Consider the following 24270-nt stretch of genomic DNA (forward strand, 5'->3'; position numbering starts at 1 on the left):
CTCGTTTTACGTACGTCGCAGAGTCTGTTCGAGAGTCATTCGCCTCGCTTTCGATAAAAAATATATCGGCTCCGACGACACAATTCGGCCTGTACGATATACCTTATCGAGCAGAGTTTAATTAGCCAGAGAATGAAAAAATAGTCGCCAACCACCATGGTAGCCAACGCGATTTTAAATAAAATAAGCAACAACAACGCGTAACGATATACGTAACGTATGTGCAAAGACAACAACAACTTGTGCTACAAGTCAACGTAATACGAATTTCTCAACGATCGTAAAATCACTATCATCGTACGATTAAAGTCACCATCTATTGTCAGTGAACACTTTGGCTCATTTAAAAAAGAACGAAAAAAAATCAATAAACGTAAGTCAATCTGTTTCGTTATCAACTGAAACGTATCGCATATTTTCGCACGGAGCGTACAAGTGAAAGTATAATAACGAGGAGAACAGATTTTTGCCGTAACAGAACGTCAGATATCCTTTCAGATAAGCATTATGAATGTATATCGTATGCATAATTTATAATCACGCTAATTCGTGACTGTGAATGAATTTCTCCTTACATTTCGTGCGCTTTCATTTCTTCTTCCTGCCAACTTTTCACTAGTCCGCTTCTTTCGTTCCTTTCTCGATACGATTGTCGTTCCTGTCACAATTCACCTTTCGGTTTTCCACAATGCCGTGCCGCGATTTAATTACAACAGTTTGCGTATCGAACGATGAGCGAAACAAACGCGACCCCATGTCCTTAATTACATGTAATTAAATTCTTCGTCTGCTGGGCATTCGGAATTGGCTTTGTTCGTCGGTGCGCACTGATAAATTAGGGAAGTTGTATTTCCTTAAACGTTTGCCGCAGTGAAAGGCACTTCCGAGTTTCGACACTTGGCAAATCGGAATATTTGGTGGCGTAATATTTTCCGACTTTGTGCGAGTATCGTACCGACTCATGAACGATTTAATACGCTGGAATTTCGATCGTTGGAACACCGATTAAAATTTAACGATCAATTATCGGAGCAGTGGATAATAAAAAGCGTATAAATGGTCTCTCGTGAGCAACGACAGAAACTGACAAACCTTCTACATCTTTATTCAAACATTTTTACTTTCGTTCGGTATCAATGTCCGTGGAATAACTCGGAATAAATGATTTTCTAACGTATAAAAATTAATTTAATTAATTGACAATTGATAAAAAATTATTATAAAATAAAATTAATAAAATTGAGAGAATTAATTCAATCAAATTAGCCAATAGTTGAATTCATTCAATTAATTCATTAGTTCGATTAAAACATAACGAACAATTGTAGGTACATTAAATAATAAAAAGTGCAAAAGAGATCCTTCGTAAGAAAGAATGAAAACTGACAAATTTTTCATATCTTTTCTCAATTTACAATTGATAAAAAATTATTACAAAATAAAAGTAATAAAATTGAGAGAATTAATTCGATCAAATTAGCCAATAGTTGAATTCATTCAATTAATTCATTAGTTCGATTAAAACATAACGAACAATAGGTACATTAGATGATAAAAAGTGTAAAAGAGGTCCTTGGTAAAAAAAAATTGAATCTGACAAATTTTTCATATTTTTTCTCAAACATTTTTACTTTCGTTCGGTAACAATGTTCTTAGAATAATTGAGAATAAATGATTTTCTGTCGTATGGAAATTAGTCGATTGATTTAATTAATTGACAATTGATAAAAAATTATTACAAAATAGAAGTAATAAGATTGAGAGAATTAATTGAATCAAATTAGCGAATAGTTGAATTCATTCAATTAATTCATTAGTTCGATTAAAACGCTACGAACAATTGTAGGTACATCAGATAATAAAAAGTGCAAAAGAAGTCCTTCGTAAGAAAGAATGAAAACTGACGCATTTGTCATATCTTTTCTCAAACGTTTTTACTTTCGTTCGATATCAATGTTCGTAGAATAACTCGGAATAAATGATCTCACGTATGATAAGCAATTAATTGGATTATTTGTACGTAGGATTTATCATAATTACATGACTCGAATAATCAACGTCCTACTGTATTTTAAAGATAATGTAAGGACTTATTAATACTAATTAATCGAAAAATAATACGTTAAAAGCGTACGATATGTATCCTTAGGATTATAAATATGAAAATATTACTTCGAACTGAACTCGACCACATATTTTTAGTAGCATTACATAATGACATTAAACTATCGAGCAACATTAAATAGAATAATTTTTAAACATCTTATTACTCCAAATTTTTAGAAATTAAATACAATCTTCTTCATATCTGATATACTTCAATAACCTTGGTATTTTCTGCAATTTTTTGTTAATCGAATAGTTGATTTTTAAAATGTATCGTTTTCTCCTGACTTTGACAAAAATTGGTTGCTCGTTTCTTGCGTATTTTTACCTCGCTTCGATTCCTACTGTCATTCTTCTTCTTCTTCTATGCTTATAAAATAAAATATTAGTATGTTTATGCAATAAAATATTAGTTTCTGCCAAATGAAATGTTTTAACAACAGGGCGAAATTATGAAAATTATAAAAATGGTAGCGAAAAATCTCAAGAGATTTGAAAATGTTCCACGTAATTATATATATTCTCATCATACTAATCTGTACGAAATTCAACAACAGTTAATGCTCTTATTAACACGATGACTGTAAGATAAAGCAGCCGTTAAAGCAAGCAACAAACTGTGGGTTAACTTTTTATTTATCGCGTATCTTCAGCTCTCGAAAACCTCCACAACTGTGTAATTAAAATCTGTACGTGGTTCGTCTAAATCTGGCACAGTGAAAGCTTGCTGAAGCTGCCATCAGAAAATGCTAACTTTTACAGAAAATCAACTTTTTTTTACATTTGTTCAAAATTTTCATTCGTACACCGTCCAAGAGAAGATTATCGCCGAATGAAAATTAAAAAAGAGCTGCAAACTGTTTCTGAAAAGAGAACAAACAAAAGTCCTGAGTGAACAGGATTCATATGCCACTTAAAATCCAATGGAAAAGTTCGCGATGTAAAATTTAAAAAAATGTTCACTCGGTAACATTTTATCAATGATAAATTTGACGATAATTTTGGTTTCGATGAACGCGGACAAGTGCGCGAATTTTCTTCTTTTTCATAGAAATTCTCGCGTGCAGCTGCGAATTCGAGCCAAGCTCGCGACCAGATTAAACGCAACGTAATTCACGGAAAATCAGAGCTGGAAAACGCTAAAAAGAATATAGTTGAAGTCTAATTTATTTCTGTCCAAGGTGATGGAAGAACGTTAAGAGTAAAAAATTGAAGCACGTCAGACGCGCTCGAATGCGTTTAGCTAACATCCGAGCGGTTAGCTAATACGATGAGTGTGCGGATTTCGAGAAATTTCAGTTTTCATAACCGCAGCGTGCCACGCTGCGGCTTGAAATAAGGAAATTGTAGGAAATTCGCCTGCCATTGCGAACGACGATTACGATTCTGTTTATCGCTTAACGAGATCATAATGGAATTGTAAATCTTCCTTCGGTCGCGTGACTTCCAGCGTGAAAATGATTAATACGTCCGGGCGAACACGTAGCCGGATAGTGCACGTTCAAAGTCGCGAATACCGTCGACTAGCGTAAATTAAATTCGCGTCTCGACGACGCATCAAGATCTCAGATTTCGCGAAGGGTTTTAGTTCGGTTAGCCTGTTCTCGTTCGCCAGGTCTCAGCGCTTTTTCCTGCAGTTGTCAGGCGATTTCTAGAGCTCGTCCTTCTTCCTTCTTCCAGCCACCGAGCTTGCTATTTACAATTAGGTTTTTAGCCCGCCAGGAAATTGCAGATTGATGTAGGCAGAGAAAGTGAAGGATCTAAACGTTGCTGGCAGATGCGATGAATGAGATTTTTATGAGAGGAAATAAACCATTGTATTATGATACTCTTGGTACAAGGCGTACGATAATATACAAGTTCTTTTTCTCGCGATTCGGATTCTTTTAAACTGTTACAATGTTTCAACGATAAATTAGTATATATTCTGTTGATATTATTTATCGCCAGGTTTGTGTACGCGTCCACGTGACTCCGATCACGATAATTTGTGGCTTTGGTAGACGGAACGATACGATGTGGCGAGTCGTTGAGTTTGCCCGCTATTAAAATATGAATTAAAAATTTAGTTTAATTGCTTCGCTGCTTCAGTCGCGCAAAAATTATTTATATTTATGTACATAATTTATCTGCGCTTTAATTGCTTCACTACTTCACCCAGGAGAAAATTATTTATATTTATGTGAATTTTATAGAATTCAAATTACCCGCCAAGCGATATTTTCTACTTTTCTTTTGCTTTACCGCCAGTCATCGCGAGAGAAGAACGGTAACTTAGAACTTAGAAAATCGATTCTCCATTTTCCAGGTAAAATTTGTAGCAGATTTGTTATCAACACATTGTTGTCCGGCAATTTTACCAAGAATTTATCTCATATCACCGGTTATTATTTCGTAATTCGATGTGGAAGTAAAACAATATAAATAAACTTGAATAAATTCAACTTTCAATATTTCTTTTTCGTATGATAAACACTAACAATCACAACAGCTTTTGCAAATACAGGGTGGTTGGTAACTAGTGGTACAAGCGGAAAGGGGGTGATTCTACGCGAAAAAAGAAGTCGAAAATATAGAATAACAATTTTTCGTTCGAGGCTTTGTTTTCGAGAAAATCGACTTTGAATTTTGGCTCGGTACGCCTGCACTTTATCACGTCTCGTTATAACGGATCTCACTGTAGATCGTTGTCTCGATGGGAAAATTAAAAAAAAAATTTTTATTCTGTATTTTCGACTTCTTTTTTCGCGTAGAATCACTCCCTTTCCGCTTGCCCCACCACTTACCAACCACCCTGTATATCTAGTTTCGTTGTTTTCCTTTTGAACAGCATACTGTACACGCTTTAGTCGGATTTGTTTTTCTGCCAGTGACTATTTTTTCTAAAACGTGGTTTCTTAGTTGTCCCAAAAACCTGAAGGATGTATCATTATAATAAAGAGCTGTTTTAGAAATTCGAGAAGAATCAGGTGCAATGCTGCATTCTTTGGAATCCACAGTTATCCATTCTCTAGCTACGAGCAGTAGAGAGGTCCTCGGTAGTATAGTGGTCAGTATCCCCGCCTGTCACGCGGGAGACCGGGGTTCGATTCCCCGCCGGGGAGAAAATTTTTTTCCAGTTCCCGGGCCCCTTTCGATCGCAGCCGCCGTTTTTCTCCAAAAGCGACCTGGTGTCCGTGCGGATTTCCTCCACGTTAATAAAAAAAAAAAAAGCTACTTGCAGTAGAAATTTGTTGTATCTTGTTTTATTTTCTGGCACATAGATACAGTACATTTTATATGTATTGAACAAGTTGTGTAGTTTAAAATGCTAATTTTTTGGACCACTTTAAAGTTTTTCGTAAAATACTGCTGTTCGCCAATTACTGATCTGCACGATCTATCCCTTTCACGTGCTTATTGTAATATGCACGTAGATTTAACACGTTAACGCCGACGTGTACCATCGGTGGATCACGCGTGTCTGTCCCGTGAGACGGTGTCACGTCGGAGATACAAGAAATGACGAAACCGATAGATCGCCGGTGATCTGGTCACGTAAACTTGAGACTTGGATGATAAAAACAAGAAAGTTGAGCCGTAACACAACTATTAACTTTCTTTTTATCAAACTTTATTATGAATTTAATAATCACAATTGGATACACACTGTTCACACAGTTCACTCCAACAATTTTATATAAAACCTAGTTACACTGGTGCGTATGTATAAATTAAGTACGCGACTGGTCTAAGGGTAGAAATTCGGTAAAGAGAAGTTGACTATTCTAATAATAAGGAAATGGATGCAAAACATTTTTCGTTTTATATTATTTTATCGGATTACGTATGATCCATTTTATTCTATCAAAATAAAGATCACAAGGGGCGGGGCAGCCAGCTACATTCACTGCGTAATATACCTAGGAATAAACATAGACTACAAATTAAACTACAAGCAGCACACCGAAACTCAACCTGTTAAGGCCAATAAAGCATTCTGAAAAACAAGAAAACTATTCTACTCCAAACATCTCGACAGCAAAGTAAAAATACTATGCTACTAATCAGGCCGATCATAACCTACGGCTGCCCAATCTGGTACAACATATCAGCCTCCCAGATGGAAAAAATCCGCATATTCGAAAGAAAATGCATCAGGGCTTGCTTGAGTACTTACAGATCCGAACACAGCGGATTCAAAAAATATGTAAAAAACAAAACAATATACGACCTAGCCAACATTCACCGCACAGACTGTCACATCCTAAAGATAATAAGAAACCACTTCGCGCAAGCGACAAAGATAAAAGAAAACAGCCTAATCTTCAGTTGCCTATTTCCTAACAACGCATATTACAAAAACACTCTGACAACAGGCTACATCCCTCCAGAAGCTTTCCTATACCTAGGCGAAAAAAACTACCTCCAGGACCAAAACAATATTCCAATAATTTATCACATAAAAAGAAAAATAGGGATCAAAACCATACTCTACGAAGAAAACATAAATGGACAGACCGCAGACACCAGATGGAGATACAACATGGCCCTCCCCCGGAAAGACACCAAAGACAAACACAGAAAAAACACAAAAAAATATTGGTAGATACAGAATCCATAATAAAATAAGAGAGAACATTAAACCGCATAACACAGGTGTAAACTGTAAATACTGTAAATATTTGTAAATAAATTGACATCCCCCTCCCCCACCCCCTCCCTCTCATCCCTCCCCAAAGTTACACAGCACCCAAAAAAGCAGACTACCGAAGCGTCCTGTTTTGCGACCAAGTTTTCAGGACAGAAAAAAAATAAAAAAAATTCGCAAAAAAGCTCCGCTCCCCAGCGGCTTAAACCCAAAAATTGTATTATACACGAAAAATGCAAAGCGCCGACACATAATACAGCATGGCTACGTCGTACCGCCGCGTATCGATACCTTTGCCTAACATATCACTACAAAAATTCACCGTTTATTGTGAATATGTATCTAAAACTGTATCTTGGGTTTAATAAACATCTTTAATAAAAATAAACCAGCTACATTCGTTAACGCTCAGAACTGAAGACGACGCGTCGCGAGTTCGAATCCTCTGCCTGCAGATATATTTGCAAAGGATGGAAAAAGCAAAATTTCTTTTAAAAGTAATATACAACTGGCAAGCAGCCCATCCTCTGCGTGTGTTGTGGGTGTACTTTCTGGAAGTGCTTGGTTAAAAAGATCACAACGTTCGATAGGATTAGGTTTCATGTTTGTATAAAGATGATGCATCGTTGTAAAAGACGGATCTGTAAAGGAAAGACACTTTTACCTAATACATATTCGACTTATTTCTATACGAGGAATTTGCATATTACTCGACTTTGCATATATCGTCGTTAGTTCGAACAACCGAATTTCTGCCGAACTAGTAACAATGTCCAAGATACAACAATTGTCGAATATACGGAAACGCAAGCAGAGATAAATTCGCACGATCTTTGCGTTTAGCCGCACGCGCGAATGTGTACACAAGAAGATGTGAGAAATTAATCTAATGAAAAAAATTCAAACATACCGAACGATGAGCTTGAAGGGAAAGATTGACGATCGATTACACAGCGATTAAAAGGCCATAAAGCTGGCATTCTGCGATCGGACGATGACGATACCAATCTTCACGGAACTGTTAATTAAGTATCATAAGTAAAACGGTAAAAACAGACGGCGCGTTGCTCTCAATTTTGAAACATTCGCCGGAGCCCGAGATATCTGATCACACCTGGCTCACCCTGAGACCGAACCAGGACAGAGATAAATCGACGAAGCCACGCAATCACGGGCAGCGCGATGTAACGTGGCCAAACGCGGAGAAACGCGACCAACGCTCCAAAGAAACACGCCTTTAACGAAACACGTTCCGAACGACGCGACCGATTTCTGCACGAGCTGCAACCTGTCCACGTTGAAACGATCCTCCTTCCCTACGATCGTCTACATCCGCTTAGAGTCTCTCGATTTTTGTGTTGCGCGAGATTCGTCTTACGCCACAAGCGATTCGAAGTGGACAAAGTGTATATTATCCTCCGATCTATTTGCTTATTTTTCATCAAACGAATCGTTGCGTCTTACAGTTAGAAAATTACGAGTAACCGATAGACGCTAGATTTTTCTTGCGATCGTCGTAGCTAGGTATAACGTTGGAACGTTGGGAAAAATCCATAGCGGAAACAATTTTCGTGAAACTAGCATTTTATCAAACGATGTATGCGCGTTTTACTGAACGATATATGCATCATTTTTCTCGATGACTCTTCGTAATCTACAACGTTACGTGTAATTTTTTCGAATCCACCCTTGCGATAATGAATTCCTAAGAATAGTCTTCACAGGTTAGGGTATTTCATTTCCTGTGTATGTTTTATGCATCAGCTTTGTAAAAACCACGCTAAAGAGACTGTTATATTTAATGAATGATCTAACAGAATCGAACATCCTAGCTGAGACTCGAAGCTTTTTGCTTGCTTGTTACAAGTACAAGTGTAGTATGTGCAGTATATGATAAATTAGTAAAATATATTACCACTGTGTTTTACTATGTAGGTGATCCAGATTTATAGTGGAACGATCGTACAAAAAGAGACAGTAAATGACATTTGTAATTAGCGATTTGTCGTTATTTTTCACGCTCTGGCTGTAAATCGTTCAATGCGAGCGTATATGATGGAAACGATTTTCACTCGCAAAGAGTTTTCCTTACACGGTAAAGTGGCGCCGGGAAAATAAAGATGCCACACGTAAACGACTTAAACGGCCATCCAGATCCGCGTACCAGATTATAGCGAGAAATTTAATTAAATCCTTTGCGGTGTAACAACGTGAGAATGACTGGTCGACAATAGACTAAGCGCCACGCGGCGATTGTAGCTTGGCTCTCGAAGCAGTCGGCAACCGAGGAATAATGGTTTGGCTAGGAAAACTCTTTCTAAATCTGTACCCAGCCATCGACCCTGTTCAAAGTCTACGGAAGCTTCGCAATACGTAAGAAAGACGTCATATCTGCTGTTACGACCAATTCGAAAAGTCTCGCATAAAATCGTATAATATAGCTACTTCTATGATTAATACAAAAAAATTGTACATAAAATTGTACAACACGACAATCTCTGTAATTGGTTAAAAAAGTCTTACATAAAAGCGTACATTGTATCATATTGGTTTCTATAATTGATCAAAAAAAAAATTTGGTATAATAGAGTATAACGTACCAATTTCTGCAATTAATAGAAAAATCTTGCATAAAACTATATATCATGTCTGCTTTAACAATTGATTTAAAAAAGTCTGGTATAAAACCATATAACATACCAATTTTTGTAATTAATAGGAAAATCTTGCATAAAAAACGTATGCCATATCCATTTCTATAATTAATTCAAAAAGTCCCGCGTGAAGCTGTATAACACATTTCTACAATTAATATAAAAGATCCATCACAAAACCATATAACATAGTTATTTCTACAACTAGTTGAAACAATTTCGCGTAAAATTCTATAACATGTCAATCTCTTTAGTTAGTAAAAAAAAATCTTGCACAAAACCGTATATCATATCTGTTTCTAGAATTAATTAAAAGAAAATCTTGCATAAAACCGTATAACAATACCATTTTCTGCAATTAATAGAAAAGTCTTGCATAAACCGTATATTATATCAATTTAATCACTTTCTGCAATTGATTAAAAAACATCTAGCATAAAACCGTATAACAATACCAATTTCTGCAATTAATAGAAAAGTCTTGCATAAAACCGTATATCATATCAATTTAATCAATTTTTACAATTGATTTTTAAAAATCTTGTATAAAACCGTATAACAATACCAATTTCTGCAATTAATAGAAAAGTCTTGCATAAACCGTATATTATATCAATTTGATCACTTTCTGCAATTGATTAAAAAACATCTAGCATAAAACCGTATAACAATACCAATTTCTGCAATTAATAGAAAAGTCTTGCATAAAACCATATATCATATCAATTTAATCAATTTCTACAATTGATTAAAAAAAATCTTGTATAGAACCGTATAACATACCCATTTTTGTAATTAATAGAAAAATCTTGCATAAGAACGTATGCCATATTCATTTGTATAATTAATTAAAAAAATCTTGCGTAAAGCTGTATAATACGTTTCCAGAATTGTCCATTTCTACAATTAATATAAAATGTTCGGCATAAAACCATATAACATGCCTATCTCTGTAATTGGTAACAAAAATCTTGCATAAAACTGTATATCATATCTATTCCTACAATTAATTAAAAAGAATCTTGTATAAAACCGTATAACATACCCATTTTTATAATTAATAGAAAAATCTTGCATAAAAACGCATGCCATATCCATTTGTATAATTAATTTAAAAAATCTTGCGTAAAGCTGTATAACACGTTTCCAGAATTGTCCATTTCTACAATTAATATAAAAGGTCCGGCATAAAACCATATAACATGCCTATCTCTGTAATTGGTAACAAAAATCTTGCATAAAACTGTATATCATATCTATTCCTACAATTAATTAAAAAGAATCTTGTATAAAACCGTATAACATACCCATTTTTATAATTAATAGAAAAATCTTGCATAAAAACGCATGCCATATCCATTTGTATAATTAATTTAAAAAATCTTGCGTAAAGCTGTATAACACGTTTCCAGAATTGTCCATTTCTACAATTAATATAAAAGGTCCGGCATAAAACCATATAACATGCCTATCTCTGTAATTGGTAACAAAAATCTTGCATAAAACTGTATATCATATCTATTCCTACAATTAATTAAAAAGAATCTTGTATAAAACCGTATAACATACCCATTTTTATAATTAATAGAAAAATCTTGCATAAAAACGCATGCCATATCCATTTGTATAATTAATTTAAAAAATCTTGCGTAAAGCTGTATAACACGTTTCCACAATTGTCCATTTCTACAATTAATATAAAAGATCCGGCATAAAACCGTATAACATGCCTATCTCTGTAATTGGTAAAAAAAATCTTGCATAAAACTGTATATTATATCAATTTAATCGATTCCTACAATTGATTTTAAAAAATTTGGAACAAGACCATATAACATACCAATTTCTGTAGTTAATAGAAAAATCTTGCATTTCTACAATTAATATAAAAAATACATCACAAAACCGTATAACATAGTTTTCTCTACAACTAATTGAAAAAACTCGCATGTCTATTTCTATGATTGACATAAAAAGTATGCGTAAAACCGTATACTATACCTATTTCCATAGTTAAAAAAAGATGCCACGTGCGGTATATGAACGCTATAGTTTAGTTTGGCTTGTTAAGTCAAGATATACGAGGAAAATTCAATAAATTATCGAATTCATTTTGTTCTTAAGTACTTTAATCTTATCCTCGAATGATTTACAATATGTACAAAGTTACGTGGGGAAATGCATAAATGCAAATTCTAATGTGTACACAAACCATCTATCAATTTTCTACTCTTACTGCCAGAGTATACGAGTAGTGTTTAAGTAGATATTCAGAAACTAAACAATTTATCTTGATGAAGTTGATCAGTGATCAGTCTTACTACTGTCTGCTTCGCGTATACAGTTTCACGTAAATGTAGACGCAACGTCTCTCTGTTAAATTAATCCTTTTTATAGAGAGCTTCGAATAAATAGATACGTTGAAGAACTACATACCACGTTTTTGTTTGATAGTCGATCTAATATTTACGATCAAGAATATTTATCTCTCAACGTTATACAACTTTGGTCATAACCGATATATTTATGAACAAATGTATTCGTCGGTTTTCGACGTGTTTTCCTGGAACCAATAACTTCGACGTGTCTGGATTTTTGAAAAATATTTTGTTGTTATTTTGTGTCGATTATAAAAACATTGGGTAAATACAATTTCGATCGTAAAATTTGTGTAATATCGTAACGATACGAATCGATCACATTTTCTATAGATTTTTCCTATCGAAAAACAAACTCCAGCGAACGCTTTAATTCCCATTGGTTCAAAAATCTTCCTCCACTTTGTGCACGCGCTGCAATTTTAAATATCGCGAAAGAAGAGTATCCATGAAAAAGGAACGTAAAGTTCATTGGCTACGAGCGCGCCAAGTGCCAACTATTAAAAATCACTGAGTATGAACAGTCGAGGGTTTGGGTTTGAAAGAAAACGATTTTAAAGACTGTATATTTTCTTTTCTTCTGCCTGGCTTTTACTAACTATTGCACGAATAATTTACAGCGTAAAATAATACTTCGGACAGTTGAAAGAGCTGTTTGAAAAGTTTCTTTAAATAAATACGAGACTCGTAATGACCGTGTTTCAGAGCACAAACCAGGGCTTAATTACCGAAACTTACGAACACAAGAAAAGCAATCAGAAAGGATTTAACGCGTTACATAATTTAGGCCATTAAACGTGAGATTTATCGAGCACCGAGCCATGGGAATAATCGTGAATGAGATGATGGTTTCTTCGTCTTGTATATGACGTAGATACTTTCTTCTAAAGTATTAGGAAAAATCAGAACTAATGTAGAAGTTAGACTTTAAAATGCACGCTCACATCTTGTAACCAACAATGAGCCAAACGTATCCGATAAAAGAACAACATTGGTTCTTAATAGAAAAGAGCAAGATATTCTCATCAGACTTCCAATTGCACACGCTAAACTTGCACACTGTCATCTTATAACTAAAACTGAGTCAAACATGTTTGATAAGAAAACAGCAGTTCTTTGTAATAGGAAAGAGCAGGTTATTCTGACTAGACTTAAAATTGGACACGCTTAACTTGCACACTGTCATCTTATAACTAAAACTGAGTCAAACATGTTTGATAAGAGAACGGCACTACATAGTAATGGAAAAGAGCAGGTTATTCTGACTAGACGTAAAATTCCACACTCTCGTCCTGTAATTAAAAACGAGCTAAATATATTGGATAAAAACCCAGCTCTTCTTCTTAGTGGGAAAAAGCAAGATATTCTCATCAGACCTAGAATTACACACGCTAAACTTGCACACTGTCATCTTATAACTAAAAGTGAGTCAAACATGTTTGATAAGAAAACGGCACTTCTTTGTAATAGGAAAGAACAGGTTATTCTGACTAGACTTAAAATTGGACACGCTAAACTTGCACACTCTGATCTTGTAACTAAAAATGAGCCAAACATATTGGATAAAAGAACAACATTTGTTCTTAATAGAAAAGGACAAGTTATTCTCATCAGACTTAGAACTACACACACTAAACTTGCATGTTTCCAACTTATATCCAAGAACTGGCCAATCATTTTTGATAAAATGAGCAGCATTTTTAGGTAAGAGCAAATTATTCTCATTAGACTTACAATTGTACACTTTCATCTTATAACTAAAAGTGAGTCAAACGTGTTTGATAAGAAAACAGCACTTCTTTGTAATAGGAAAGAGCAGATTATTCTCACTAGATTTACTATTGGACACGCTAAATTTGCACACTCTCATCCTGTAACTAAAAATGAGCCAAAATATATTGGATAAAAGCCCAGCTCTTCTTCTTAATGGGAAAGAGCAAGATATTCTCACCAGACTTAGAATTACACACGCTAAATTTGCACACTTTCATCTTATAACTAAAAGTGAGTCAAACATGTTTGATAAGAGAACAGTACTACTTTGTAATGGAAAAGAGCAGGTTATTCTGACTAGACGTAAAATTGTACACTCTCATCCTGTAATTAAAAACGAGCTAAATATATTGGATAAAAGCCCAGCTCTTCTTCTTAGTGAGAAAAAGCAAGATATTCTCATCAGACCTAGAATTACACATGCTAAACTTGCACACTGTCATCTTATAACTAAAAGTGAGTCAAACATGTTTGATAAGAAAACAGCACTTCTTTGTAATAGGAAAGAGCAGATTATTCTCACTAAGTTTACTATTGGACACGCTAAATGTGCACACTCTCATCCTGTAACTAAAAATGAGCCAAAATATATTGGATAAAAGCCCAGTTCTTCTTCTTAATGGGAAAGAGCAAGATATTCTCACCAGACTTAGAATTGAACATACTAAATATTACAGCTAAAAATGAAACAACCAAGCGCAATCTTTGTAACTATTTATGTATACTTTGTAACTATCACTCTGTCTGTAGATCAACTTCAGAATTGTAGTAACGTTTCCCAGTAGGAAATTAAATTTGCTCTTCCGAATAAGGTTCAAACGTACCTAAATCATAAAAAAATATTGCGAAAATCTTCTTTATTTTCTCAAAGGTATTAATCCGTATGATCAACTACGAGGCTGTAAGCTGCCAACTTAGTTCTAGCATATACTATATCGTCTAAATTGAGATTTAAGTTGATCGTACTGTATTATACTGTAACTATATCAATATATATTGTTATATGATACATGTACAAAATGGTTTAAATATTGTTATATGATACATGTACAAAATGGTTTAAATATTATTGTTTAACTTTGTAATTCACCTTATCGTATGTTATACCTAGTTTCTTTTTCTATATACCCTCCTTATGCATTTTCTAAATCACGGTCGATAATGACGACAAAAGGTATCAACAGATGCGACCTTGAATAAAGTAAATTAATTGAGAAAAGGTATCGGGGTGAAACAAAACAACAGCGAATATTCGTTTACAAGAACGAGGTACTGCGATCGAGCACGTGGATTACAAACACGTCGACATTAACCTTTTTTTCTTGGCGACGCGATGCGACGCGACGAACCAAGTGTCTGGTAGTTTCGCTGAGAATAGCAGAACTAGGTCGTAACCCAGTTGAAAGAATCATAGTACGAGCACCCAGTTTCTATCGCTAAACACACGTACCGTTTGTTTTCTTCTAAATAACTGTCATTTGTTTTCCCTCTCCGGCAGATCAGCCTTTCCCGCCTATTACACGCTATCATTTTCCATACACTGCAGCACACTGTTAATCATCGAACCACCGAGCTCGCTTCATAAATTAGCATCAGCTTGTTCGATGAGAAATTACATGCATTTCTTCCAACGACTAGCAGCAGCAAGTCGTGAAAACGCGTATTATCGATCGCACGTTGTTCCATCTCGTTCACAATTTGTTCTACCGGATTTAAATTTAGCAATCGTTCAGTGATCGCTGTGGAAAGTTCCGCTTGAAACTTGAAGTTCAACAGCGACAACGATCGTACTACTGCGAATTATAACTTTGGAAATTTTATATCGTGCGTGATATTAATTATTGAAATTATTTACTTTACGCGGAAGAATCGTGGGCCACTTATGGCAGTCTGTCACGAATACGCGTATCACACAAAACGTGTTGGTAAATGAGACGCGACTGTCGTGATCGTATTCCGATAGTTTCGCTAACGATAGTTGTGATATTTTTCTCCAGTTTGAAATATTACGTTGTCCGAAAAGTGTCTTTCTTTTACAGACACGCCTTTTACAACGACGCAGCTTTATACAAACATGAAACCTAATCTGTCGAACGTTATGATAAAATAATATAAAACGAAAAATGTTGTGCATCCATTATTTCCTTATAAAACGAAAGGAACTTTTCGGACGACCTAATACATCTGAAAATATTCATACTTGAATTTCCTAACAAAATTCCTTGGATCAACCAAGATTTCAAAATTCATTGCAACAACCTATACGGTTTTCATTAGTAATGACAAACTTTTTAAGAATATTTATCGACAAAGCGAAGATATGTCTCGTGAATTCTTTTTATATTAGGTCGTCCGAAAAGTTTCCCTCGCCTTACAAGGAAATAATGGATGCACATTTTCACTTTTATATTATTTTATCGAATTACGTATGATCTATTTTCTTCTATCAAAATAAAGATCACAACGTGCGACAGATTAGGTTTCATGTTTGTATAAAGATGCATCGTTGTAAAAGACGTGTCTGTAAAAGAAAAACACTTTTCGGACAACCAAATAAATGAAACAGTTGAAAAGAAGAAGAACGCAAAGAAGCGTGTCAGGGTTGGTGGTTTATCGATTATTTGAACAATTATTTAGATAAAGTGTGGAATGCACGAAAGATACAAAAAGTACATCGAATAGCAAAACCAAATATTCAAAAGCTATGTATATTTTAATAATATCTATTGAAATATTCGGTTTATATAGGTCCAAGAAGAACAGTAGCTTTGATACTTCGAAACCAAATGATTAATACTACTTGGAACTGTTGCACCATGTACCAGACACACCTAACAATTTCTACATTACATCACACACAAGTATAATTTATAAGCGGTTATTATTACGCTGCATTCTATTTTTATATTATTTTATAAGTGTACAGGTCCTATATATATCACGTGTAAGAGTAAACATGTAGCACTGCGAACTTTTTTAATCTTTAATCAAAAGCTATTTGTTATTGAAAAAATGAAAAATATTATGGATAATCTCTCGTTGATTTGCATCTAGTTTCTCGAATACATTGAATAAGTCCAATAATATACATAAACGTGAAGAATAGACTACGCATGAATATTACAAAAGTTTTCACCACCTAATTTGCTCACACATTGACTTCAGATTAGAAAGGAAATAGCTAACTTTCGATTAAGAAACGATGTTCTCTCAAAATAATCCGTTTCTCAATTTATTAGCTTCAAGTGTCTCCGATCGATCTAATAAAGAGCATAACGTCAATAATAATAACAGTAATAATATAATAATAAATGAATACAACAAAGAATTCAGAACGAACGATTTAGAAAATAATTATCTTTCCATCCGCGAGATCTCCTGGGTTTCTGGTATCAGGTGCAAATACATCTGTGTGTTGATGAAAGAAGTGTCGTACTTTCGCAAAAATGACTCAGACCAGTATTGACACTGTAAACAATCGTATAGACTACGTAAAAAAAACAATTTCAAATTCAACCTAAAAACAACCATAATAATATTGTACACTGGAATGTGAAAACCTTTGATACAATAAACTTGCTGCGAAAGATACCGATGTCAACATAAACCACGAAAAACAGCGCGCAACTTTTGATTTCCCCTTTTTGCGTTAGAGAAGAGACACGAGATATGAATGCGAGTTGCGTGTCAGAAGTTATACGAGCGTTAATCTTCTTACGTACGATATCGTTTAAACGCGTCATCTCAACTTCATAAATACTGGCAGTGGTACTTCTTGCGCGAAGCCGCAGAATGTACGTAATAAGAACCGATTTTTAAACAAGTATCTGGCCGCTGAATCGTGACGGGCAAGCAAAAGAAGAGGAGAGGAAAATTCCGCAGCGTCTACTCTCCGCGTTTCAACGAATAAATCGCTGTTTTTCTAGACGCGGTCTAAACTGGAAGTGCAGCAGCAGCAGCAGCAGCAGGTGATCTCGACCTGAATTTCCAACCTAATTGAACGAAACGAGGCGAGCGGGGATCACAATGGGGCGACGATGATTCGTTCCATTTCCGTTTCGTAGCGAATCAACGAAACGTCGTCTCTCTGTTCCCTCTCTCCTTCGTGTTCGCGTCTTTCTCTCTCCCCTGTCTTCGTTCTGCCGTTCATATTCCCGTCTTTCTTCATCCTACGTTTGTTCTGCTGTTTGCTGCGAATCGGCCGGCCGGTCGGTTGGTTGCGTTTCGTATGCAACGGCTGTTGCACCGGCTGACAACGGCACTGCTGATCCTTCTCTGCCTTCGTGACTCGGGAAAGCTCCCGTTACAAAGCGCGCGCCGCAGGTACAAGGATATCAGACCGGTACCAGAAGATCCTGTTCTTCGGCTAGCTGGGACCAAACTGCATTTCCTGCTCGCGCAACCAGGTTACGAGATTGTTTCACGCTGCGCCGCGTCGCTTTGCTGGGGTCTTCGGCTGTACGAGCTCCGTTTGCAATTCCCTGTGTGTTTTCTGTACCATTGGCCAGTGGTCGCTTTTATTTGTTATCCAGCACGCCGTGATTATAGTTATTTTATTTGACTCGTGGCTTGCAACCGCAGCACCTTCCATATCACCGAATTTTTTACTTCTATGGATACATACATTTGCGTTTACTTTTTGTATGATTGTTATTTCTTAATTTAACCGGCAATTTTTATTCCATTTTTATTCCGCATCCAACATCCCGTGGCTTCATCGTAAAAGCTTCGGTTTAATCGTTTCGTCACTCTAGGAATTTCTCTGTCTCCAAATCTTTTTCATTTTGCAAATACATTTCTCACATTCAGACTGTGTGTTGGCAATTGGCAATTTTTATTCCGCATCCAACATCCCGTGGCTTTATCGTAAAAGCTTCGGTTTAATCGTTTCGTCACTCTAGGAATTTCTCTGTCTCCAAATCTTTTTCATTTTGCAAATACATTTCTCACATTCAGACTGCGTGTTGGCAATTGGAAATTTTTATTCCGCATCCAACATCCCGTGGCTTCATCGTAAAAGCTTCGTTTTAATCGTTTCGCCACTCTAGGAATTTCTTTCTGTCTCCAAATCTTGTTCATTTTACATATACATTTTTCACATACATTTTCCATATTCAGACTGTGTGTTAATTTTTGGTCTACTTTTTGGGAGAGACGAGTTTCTTTTAAGTTATTTATGTTGTCGAATCTTCTGTCGCAAAATAATTGTTTACAAATAAAATAATAGTTAATAACATAGGGTAAACGCTTCTAACATCGCTTGATCCGAAATATTTAGAGAAAAAATGGTGGCAGAAATCGGCCATGGATTAATACTGTTGTATAAACATATATAAAGGAACAGTATGAAACAACACGAATAACGTCTTTCGTTTGACACTAATTTAATACAAAATTCTCTCTTACTCTTTACTTGAGAATGATTTCAAATTTAGTAGGCGATATTAGGTGCATTTACGATATTCGAAAATAACGTGACCTTGCTACACTTCTTTGATTCATGTTAGACTCAATCTTTCTTTCCGGTTGTTAAATTTTTGTAGTTTAGAAAAAGTATAAACGAATCGTTGTTTGTACGAATGGCTTCCACTCTAAATGTACAGGGAAGTGTTTTTGAAACGATAAAATTGTCTGTTTGTTGAAGAAAGGATCGTCGTAGATATGTAGATACGATTTTGCACTTCAAGTGTATATTTACGTTTCTATTGAAACGTTAAAAATTTATAGATTGCTAAAACAGGAGTAAGAATCGTTCTGACTATTAGAACATACAAATTCGAGGATCAGCAAAGTTAAATAAAACGACTGTTACGTTTCAATTTCGACTCGAGCTTTCTTTCTTACTCCAGTTGTATGGAAAAGTTAAGAAGCCTAGTGACGTAGAACGAAGTACGCTACGACATCGATTACCTGTCATTTAACAGGTTGAAACCGGCGTGGGCCACCGGTGGCCCACGGTCTGCGCTTCTATCTGGCGGCGTGGGCCATTTATGTTTCCAATTTCAATTTGTAAAAATGCGATTTAACGAAGACTGGAATAAAAAGCAAAGATGTCGTTGGTGAAAAAGCTTCAACGTGTTAATGAAAGCGCGGATTGTAAGAACACGGAATAATTCAGGCATTTCTATCATTGTTCGAGTTGCACATTGCGTAAGAATGTTTACAACGTCGATGGACGAAAGAAAGTTTATGCGTAATTGGATATCAGTGTAACTTTGATATTACGCAGATTTCATTTCTTCGAAAATTCTGAAAATTGGAAAATTTTCTACGAACAAGATACTTGAACGTGTTTAACCTCTTAACCTACGATTTATGATCGAGAATTTACGTTTGGTCGAGATCCACAGGCTGAAGAGACACTACCCGCTAGATCTAAACGCTACATTCAATTAGTTATTTAAATTAATTAATATTTACTTATTTATAATACTTACTTATAAATTATACTTATCTATAATAAGTATTACCTTATTATAAATAATTAGCCATGTCACTGCGCCACGCCAGAAAAAATTACTGAAAATTCTCAATGCGAGAATTGATTGTAAATTTTAATAAAAGAAAAAAAAAAGAATTTACGTTTGGTCCGATCCTCTTAAACGGTTAAAAGGTTAACCGAATACATAGATCATAATAATATGCTACATTTTGAAAGAAGAATAACTTAAAAAAAAATGCACTGATTAAACGCTATAACGATACAACGAAAAGATATTAAAAAACCCAAAAGAAGATAATATTACGCCGACATATGTCGCTGTGTTTGCGTTGCGATTACTTTGAACACGAAAAAAATAAATAGATTTTAATCGTCTGTTACAGATTTTTCTTACTATGTCTAAACGCAACAGCTATCTCGACGCAACAAATTGTACGTAAGAAGGAGCCGATGTGACTCTCTTTCGTGTGACGTACACATTCAATTGCACAATAGCGCGGTTTATTTTTCTTAAGGAGACTCGTTAAATAAGCGGAGAAATACGCGGTACGTTGCAGATTTATTGCTGTAGCAAAATGAAGGAAAGAATACGCTAAACAAATCGACCAGAGTGCGTATATATTAGTCGTTGCACCTGTTCCTCGATTCGCAGACGACATGGTGTAGGTATCTACAGCGTTCGATTCTTGGCACGATTTCAACGTTCCTTCTATCTTTTTTATACCTATGTCGAAACGTCAAGATCATTTCACAACAGGGACACAAGGAACCTGCATATATCTTGTGGAGGGACGCAGGGTCAGAATTTTAAATATTTACTACCACATACTTCCTCTGATACTGTAACGCAGCTGGTAACGAAGAACGAAGCGAGAACGTGGAGATGTTGAATCAACGAATTGATTAAAAGAAATTAGTCCGCAGGATTTTTCAGACACCTCGGACAATCACACAAAGAGTCTGACAAAAAAGTTTTTTTTTTATTTAGTTGTTTACGTTCACAATTTGTCCAATTTGGACATTTGGTAGAATTTTTTGGCTCTTCGATTATCATGTGGGTGGCTACCCCCAGCGGGGTACCATCTTCGTGACAAAAAGGTGTCTGCAACCAAAATTGATCAATTTCAAGCTTTCGATCGACTACGAATTGCGTTGTCAAGAAACTGAAACAGATTCTACTGCGATGAGAAGCTAAGGTCGCAGCTACCTGGATCTTAAAGTTTGAAAATTATTAATTTAAATTTAATTTGTTTAAGAGACATTTTAGCTGTAACGTCGTAAAACTGATCGTATGGAAGACAGGAAAAGATAGCACAGTACTTTTCTGTGCTTACGTTTCCCTTGTGTCTCGAGAAACGACAAGTTTCACAACATTAAAGCTAAATCAGCTTATAAACAGATCATTTGCCGACCCATTTCCGAGCATTTCGATTAACCGAATTGATTCGCTGCTTGAACTCGTTCACCTACACCTGACCTCTCGTTTTATGAACGAAGAACAGTAAGTAGCGGGGATAATTGCTGAAATCCTACTAGCAATTTTAGTCCAACTCAATTTTCGATCTATTGTACGAACTGCAATTACGTAAACTGTTTGACCTCCGACAAGTTCAGGCAAATGGATCTCCGCTATAGCTACATGAATTGTGGAAAAATGTGATTATTCGCGCAATGCGTTTTAGATTCGAAACAATATAGCGTTTTTTAAATCAACGATACACAATGAACGATGAATAATTAATGTATCGTGTGTAACCTTTAACTGTAGGCTACTAGCCTCTAGAAAAATTTGAATTTGTGTCTCGTTGGCTTGCGTATAGCGCACCCAAAATCTATGGAAGAATTTGGAAGGCTTCGACGTTCGAAAACCTTGAAAATTGTATAGATCTTTATCGAAGAAGAAAGAAAATTTCGTGAAACACGCACTCGGTCTTCTTCTTTCGCCTCTTTCGCTTTACTTTACTTTTGTTTCTTTCTTAACTTTAGGAGGAGCGACCTATGGAAACGTACGAGTGCCCAAACGATTAAACAAATTATCGCCTTACATGGAAACAACATACTAAATCAATTTTAATAACGTTGAAACTGCTTTTAGAAATGTCTGGTCGTCTTGCGACGATCTTTTTCAATCGTCTTCAATATCGTTATTCACAGTGGCGTTTGTAATAATTGTAAATGTTGAAGTGATTCTCACTTCTAGGGGAACTCTACATCTGCTCTAGTGTTTAGTTTCCTTAGTCTTCGAAGCCATTGAGTATTGTTTAGCATTAAATCAATTCGAAGAGCCTCTCAGCCTCATAGTCTTTTCTAGGAATAAGCCTAGCACAGACGGTGCAGCGGGGTATAGACAGGCCAGTTTTCGTAATTATATAAATACATCAAGGCAAGGATACCGCAAGGAAGCGTAGGACCAATATTATACACACTATACCCGGCTGACATACTAACTACCAACAGCAAAATACTGACATTTGCGGACGACACGGCTGTACTAGTCAAGCACACTAATCCAGAAACAGCAGTCACATTACCACAAGAGCATATCACAAAAATAGGAAAATGGTAACAGGATAAACAAATAAAAGCAAACCCCATTAAATGCAACCATATTACATTTACACTATGAAGATGGAAACCACGAAATATTCAATTGAATGGCACGCACATAACACAAACAATGCAAGTTAAATACCTAGGACTCCACTTAGACACACAACTTACATGGAAGCAACATACTAAATCAATTATAGACAAAATACGGATAAAAAGAAGACAGATGTACTGGCTAACTAGTAGAAACTCTGAACTCGGCATAGAAAATAAACTAAAATAAACTAAAATAAAATAAACTAAAAATCTACAAGACGATAATAAAACCAATTTGGACGTGCGGAATACCACTATGGGGGACAGCAGCAATGAGCCACATAAATAAACTATAGTCGCTACAATCGAAGATACTGAGAACAACAGTCAACGCCCCATGGTACGTCAGAAACGAGGATACACACAAAAACCTAAAAGTACCAAATGGTCAAAGAAGAGATCGGCAGGTACGCAGAAAAATACAAGGAAAGAACTACAACACGTGGAAACCAGCTGGCTGCTGAAGCGAGCAAAACTCTCGTAGAAAGAAGACTAAAAAGAAAACACCCCACTGACCTGACTAAAGAAATAAAATAATCAAACTCGAAGATGGTATCCCGCTGGGTGTAGCCATCCACATGTTATTTAGCAATTAAGCTAGAAAAATTTACCAAATGTCCAGCTGGACAAATTGTAAAATACAAATTAAATAATAAAAAAAAAATTATCGCGTACGTAACACAATGATTAAAGCAAAGCTACTGTACATAATCGAGCGTGCTGTAAGAAAATTAATTCACCGCGTATTGATAGCGCTATAAGCGATAAAATTCATAGGAACAATCAACAGATGTCTGGCTGAGACGAGGCAGACACACGCGGCTGACGAAGCTGTCTGGGTGGAGAACGGTGTACCGTTAGGCCATCGAAAAACCAAATGTCGCGGACTCTAATGGGTGGCCATACGCTTGTCGGAAATACGAGGTATTTACGTGGAAAGCCAGTCGGTGAGAAGGCAGCTAAAGCATTACGTAACGCGTGTTCTCCATTTGCTAGCGCTTCAGCGACATCGGCTCTCGGCGACCGCCTTTCCGCCTTTTTACTCGACCGGAAAGGACGATGGAATCGGGCGGCGGTTATTAATATCTGTAAGGTTCAACGTCATCGCGTATCACCGCGCTCGCGTGACGTTTGCACGCAACGCATATAGCCCGACCGGTGAATGATGTAAGAAGAAAACGTCGCCGCTTACGTATCATCGGCGTACGTTCGGCTCTAAACGTGGCGAGAAGAAGAAGAAAAGGACGAGGGAAAAGATGAGGAACGAAGAAAAGAAGGAGAGAGTGAAGGTTGGCGCGGCAAAAAAGGGGGAAAAGAAGAAAAGACGCGCGATGGACGATGCGCGAGAAAGAAGAGGCGGCCTCTGCATTTATCGTCAGCCGTTCCGTATTTATACCGAGTTAACCAACTCGGCTGGACCCGGGCCAGCATCATCGCTTCTCCATTTTACGTTTTCCTCCCTTTGCGCTAGCTCGCACGGCCGACAGACAACCCTTCGAAGATAACAAGATTCTATTGGGGATGCTAGTCGCCAAGCGAATGGCCATACGTTGTCCGAAATGAGAACAGTGGCGGACGAAAGAAAGTTTACAAAGTCTAGAAGTTTGATAGAACGTAAAAAGACAGGAGAACTTGATGGGA

At 36.2% G+C, this 24270-nt stretch overlaps 1 protein-coding gene and 1 non-coding gene across 6 annotated transcripts in view; one reads left to right on the top strand and one right to left on the bottom strand.

Annotated features, from left to right (window-relative positions):
• Positions 1 to 24270, bottom strand: part of LOC117214967 (myc box-dependent-interacting protein 1) — a 147879-nt gene that overhangs the window by 112073 nt on the left and 11536 nt on the right. The window lies entirely within an intron of this gene.
• Positions 5139 to 5210, top strand: Trnad-guc. The gene has a single exon. It is a non-coding gene; the product is annotated as a tRNA-Asp (tRNA).

The sequence above is a fragment of the Bombus bifarius genome, unplaced genomic scaffold (genome assembly GCF_011952205.1).
Source record: "Bombus bifarius isolate JDL3187 unplaced genomic scaffold, Bbif_JDL3187 scf7180000009275, whole genome shotgun sequence".
Classification (NCBI taxonomy): domain Eukaryota; kingdom Metazoa; phylum Arthropoda; class Insecta; order Hymenoptera; family Apidae; genus Bombus; species Bombus bifarius.